General features: G+C 47.9%; 1 protein-coding gene across 1 annotated transcript in view; it reads left to right on the forward strand.

Moving 5' to 3' along the window:
* The first annotated feature begins 4,563 nt into the window (after window positions 1-4,563).
* The window catches only part of RNF212 (ring finger protein 212), a 57,315-nt gene continuing 56,824 nt past the window's right edge, over window positions 4,564-5,054 (forward strand). Inside the window, exon 1 of the mRNA XM_011936791.1 lies at window positions 4,564-4,621. The gene's annotated coding sequence lies outside the window, so the exon portion shown is untranslated. The remainder of the gene's footprint in view (window positions 4,622-5,054) is intronic.

Raw genomic sequence — 5,054 nt, forward strand, 5'->3', positions numbered from 1 at the left:
GGGGTGGGGGGCGGCCGCCATGGGGAGCAGATGAGGGTGCAGGGGGTCGGGCCGCGAGTCCTGTCATCCAGGGGCTCTGGCTTGCAGGCTGCGGGTCCTGCCTGGAGGACCTGGGGGAGAAGGCGGGTGGACGGCAACCTTAACGCTGGTGGAGGACTCTGGCCCTGTTCCACGGGCAGCTCTGGGCGCTGGTGTCAAGCGGACATCACATTGTCAGGGAGGCGTTTTTCTTTCTATGAAAATTTTGTGTTGAAGTGATGTTTATTGCAAGAACAAAAGCAAGAGCATAATGAGCTTTCACCAAGTGAACTTACCCGTGAAAGCAGCCAGCTGGGTGCCGGTGGCTCACAGCCAGCCCAGGGGACGCCCCCATGCTAACCTCCATCTTCGGAGTTGGCCTTAGACCCATGGGACCTTGGTGAATGTGGCCCTACAACCAGCCCTACAGCAAAGCCGCTTTCCATGGCTCCCCCTCTTTCTTCCTTTTTCTCCCTTACTTTCTCTCTTTCAAGGCAGAGCTCTGCTCTGTCGCCTAGGCTGGAGTTCAGTGCAGGATCTTGGCTTACTGCAGCCTCAGCCTCCCAGGCTCAAGTGATCCTCCTGCCTCAGCCTCCGAGGTAGCAGGGGCTACAAGCACATGCAGCCATGCACCCCTGATTTTTAAGTTTTTCACAGAGTTGGGGCTCCCTTTGTTGCCCAGGATGGTCTCCAATTCCTGTCCTCCAGCGATCACCCGCCTTGGCCTCCCGAAGTGTTGTGTTTGTCTTTGTATGTAACTGTAGTTCATTTACTTTCATTGTGGTGTGATATTCCGTTGTACGGCTACACCCCAAGTTATTTATCATTTCCACTGTCCATGGCCATCCGGGTTGTTTGCAGATTTGGCTGCAGAAATGGTGCCACTGTGTTTGGTGATCTTAGGTACACATTTCTGTTGGGTGTGTAACCTAGGAGTGGAGGGGTTGATTTCAGGTGTGTATTTAAGAACAAAAGTCTCTCTGGCAGCCAGGTGAAAAGTAGATTGGAGGGAGATAGAAACTGTGGGAGGGACTGCAGCTGAGCACATGAGAGGTGATGGGGAGAAGTGATGGGTTCAGGAGAAGTTAGGTAGATTCAGCAGACTTGAGTCGGAGACAAGGGCTAGAGAACTGGACAGGGTTTCACTGCTAGACAAAACACTGGAGAGGAGCCCAGCGGGAGGGAACCTAGCAGGGTGGGATGCAGGGCCCCTGAGCTCATGTTTGGACACGACCTGTGTCCTGTGAGAGCCATCCAGGGGAAGACAAGAGGCAGTTGCCCGTGTGGGTCCAGAACTAAGACAGCCAGGAATACATTTGGGGAATGATTAACACGGGATAATAATCCTAGATACTGGAGTGTGGAGAGCCCCAAAGGCAAAGGAAACTGTAAGAGACTATCTTGTTGGAAAGAGCATTTGTTGAAGGAGGTAAGGAAGATGTCAGGTAAAGAAGAGAGATGTTGATGAACTGGACATCTCAGTGAAGTCAAGGAATTGGTGTTTGAAAGTGTCCGTTGGACCAGTGAGGAGGGCACTGGTGACTCACCAAGATAACGTTCCCCGAAGATAACGTTGTTAGGAATGATGGAGACACGCGTGCCTTCGTGGTGTTGGGAAGTGTGAAGACAGGGCTCAGAGTGTCATAGCTTTTGAGGTCAGCATACCCTGCGTTGGCAGGTGACTGGTTAAGGGCCTGGCGCAGGTATAGATTGACAAGTTTGTCTAGCTCTTAAAGCCAGTAGTCTGAGTGCATTCCTCCAAAAAGCGACCGATGCTGCATGTTGGGATCACACCAAATCCGAGGACACACAAAAAATGGTGAAAAGGGATGGAGGCTCTGGGCAGAGCCCTTACTGTAGCTCCGTAGCTGTCCAGTGGTGTGTCACTCAGAGGGAAGCCCTTGTTTAGCTCTGGCGTTTATCCTTCCAAGCTTTTCCTGTAGATGCAGATTTTTAAAAGCAATACAGTGTGTCTATCACTCAGTTATCTGCTTTTATTACTCAAACATGGACCTCCTTCCATGTTAAAATAAGTCTGTATCATCATTCTTAAGGTTGCATGATACATCTTTTGGTTATCATACCATAACATATTTTCTGCTATTTTGCTATAAGATACCACTTGTTCTCTTACTTTTTTTCCTTGGAATACATTCTTAGGGGTGGAGTGGCTAGGCTGCGGGTGTGCGTGTGAAAACTGACCCAAATGTGACCCAAACAGGCACAAAGGATGTGCCTGTTTCTGTTCCCTGTAGTGACACGTAAGCACCTGTTGTTCTCTCCTCTTTGGTGTCTCTTACTAGTGACCTTGACCTTCATTTTGTGTCTTTGTCGGCTGTTTGCATTTTTTTCCTATGTCTGTTCAGGTGTCCTCATAGCCTTTTATTGAGGTGTTACCTTTTAATTGACTTGTGAGCACTCTTTATAGATCAGGCATCAACCCCTTTGTCTATTGGCTGCAGGTGATTTCCTCTCTGTCTTGTCTGTTAATCCTCCTCCCTTTTAAGAGCTTTTAGATTTTTATGAGTCAGCTCTGTTAATCTTTTACTGCATGACTCCTGGCTGTGATGGTGCAGAAAAGGAATTTTCTTGCTCCAGAATTCGCAGTTAAAGAGCTGGAAGGGAAGGGACCTACTGTCAAGGGTAGATGTTTTTAGCATGAGGGCAACTTGAAGAAGAGAGGAAAGGAGACAATTCTGGAGGCTGTTAGAAGGGGACCCCTCGTTCCACAGTAGGACGCCGTTCTGTGTGCTGGGAGCTGCGGACCCTGAGGTGAGTGTGGATACACAAGGGAAAGCCTGGGCTCGGACTGGAAGAGATGCACCCTCCAAGGCAGAAAGGAAGGAGGTAGAGTGAAGTGGGTTGTTCTGTGGTGGGTCAGTCTAGAGGAGAGGGCAGAGAAATTGAAGCAGGTCATGAGCCAGGGCTTCTTCTCAGTAGATGATAGGAGGGCCCTGGTTTGAACAGCCCCATGGGGAATGGGGCAGAAAACACCCAGGAAAAGCAGGATTGCCCAGCAGTGTTGCTGACTCAGCAGCGCTGGAATCCTCAAGTCTGTGAATCCACCTCTCACTCCTCTCCCTTAAGAGATGTTTTTCTCCTAGTTCTAGCTGTGCTGACCCAGAGGAGGGGAAAAATCCACCAGGCTTGTTCAGGTTTGGGCCTGGTGTCCTCCCTGGAATGACAGGAGCGTGGAGGCTCAAAGTGCCTGGTCAGGCCTGGGCTCCAACCTGACTAGTGAGAAAATCAAGCTTGAGATTCATTTTGAATAGTTGAAAATTTTAGATTAAGATATCACTATAAAGCCTAATCATGGGCTGGGCATGGTGGCTCATGCCTACAATCCCAGCACTTCAAAGTATCTCAAGATACCGAGGTGGGCAGATCATCTGAGGTCAGGAGTTCGAGACCAGCCTGGCCAACATGGCAAAACCCAGTCTCTACTAAAAATACAAAAATTAGCCAAGTGTGGTGGTGGGCACCTGTACTCCCAGTCACTTGGGAGACTGAGGCATGAGAATCGCTTGAACCCAGGAGATGGAGGTTGCAGTGAGCCGAGATCGCATCATTACACTCCCGCCTGGGTGGCAAAGTGAAACTCTTTTTCAAAAAAAAAAAAAAGAAAAAGCTAATTATGGCCAGGCACAGTGGCTCATGCCTGCAATCCCAGCACCTTGGGAGGCTGAGGTGGGAGGATTGTTTGAGCCCAGGAGTTCGAGCCCAGCCTGGGCAACATAGTGAGACCTTGTCTCTACAAAAAAATATTAAAAATTAGCTGGCCATGGTGGCACATGTCTGTGGTCCTAGCTACTCAGGGAGGCTGAGAGGGGAAGACTGTTGAGCCCCGGGGGGTCAAGGCTGCAGTGAGCTGTGATCATGCCACTTGCAGATCAGCCTGGCCAACAGAGCAAGACCTTGTCTCAAAAATTTTTTTTAATTTTAATTTAAAAAAAGCCTAATTGTGGCCGGGCGCGGTGGCTCAAGCCTGTAATCCCAGCACTTTGGGAGGCCGAGACGGGCGGATCACGAGGTCAGGAGATCGAGACCATCCTGGCTAACACGGTGAAACCCCATCTCTACTAAAAAATACAAAAAACTAGCCGGGCGACGTGGTGGACGCCTATAGTCCCAGCTACTCGGGAGGCTGAGGCAGGAGAATGGCGTAAACCTGGGAGGCGGAGCTTGCAGTGAGCCAAGATCCGGCCACTGCACTCCAGCCTGGGCGGCAGAGCGAGACTCCGTCTCAAAAAAAAAAAAAAAAAAAAGCCTAATTGTAATAAATACCTGGGATAGACTTAGCCTTAAGTTTTGTTGATCTTTATGGTCACTGTTTTTGTGCATATTTGCAAAGGAGGGGAAAAGGATGTTAGTTCTATAAATCCTTCCAACTCTACCAGAACCCACAGCCTCATCCTGTCAGAACATGAAAACCTGTAATATAATCCTGCTTATTTCTTGAAGAAACATTGTAAAGTCTGCATGTATACATACTTAAAAGCAGTAGTCAGTCTAATATAATAAAGCCTATTTTTATCTTACAGGTAAAAAGAATGAATGCTTGATTTGTAAAGCTCCTTGTCATACAGTTTTACTTTCAAAACATGTAAGTTGAAATCTGTAGTGTCTGCATCTTAATCACAGTCATATTTCCTTTTAAATTTGTTATTTAATTTTTAGTCATTTGTGGTGTCTAAAATTTTTAGTCACTCTGCTACGTTAACAAAGATACCTGAGTGATCAAAATGCAGTTAGGATTTAGTTTTTAAAACTTACGTTTTTAAAACTTTCTTAGCTGTAGATTGACCTTATTCCTAGGTTGTTGAATCGTGCTGTGTTCCTGGTAATGAAAGTGGGTTAAATAGATTTCTTTAGCACAATACAAGCACCTGAAGCAGGTGATAGAGTTTGGATTTGTATAGGGGCCATATATAATTAAGAGTGTTTGGCCAGGCGCGGTGGCTCAAGCCTGTAATCCCAGCACTTTGGGAGGCCGAGACGGGCGGATCACAAGGTCAGGAGATCGAGACCATCCTGGC

The sequence above is a fragment of the Colobus angolensis genome, unplaced genomic scaffold (assembly GCF_000951035.1).
Source record: "Colobus angolensis palliatus isolate OR3802 unplaced genomic scaffold, Cang.pa_1.0 Scaffold157, whole genome shotgun sequence".
NCBI lineage: Eukaryota > Metazoa > Chordata > Mammalia > Primates > Cercopithecidae > Colobus > Colobus angolensis.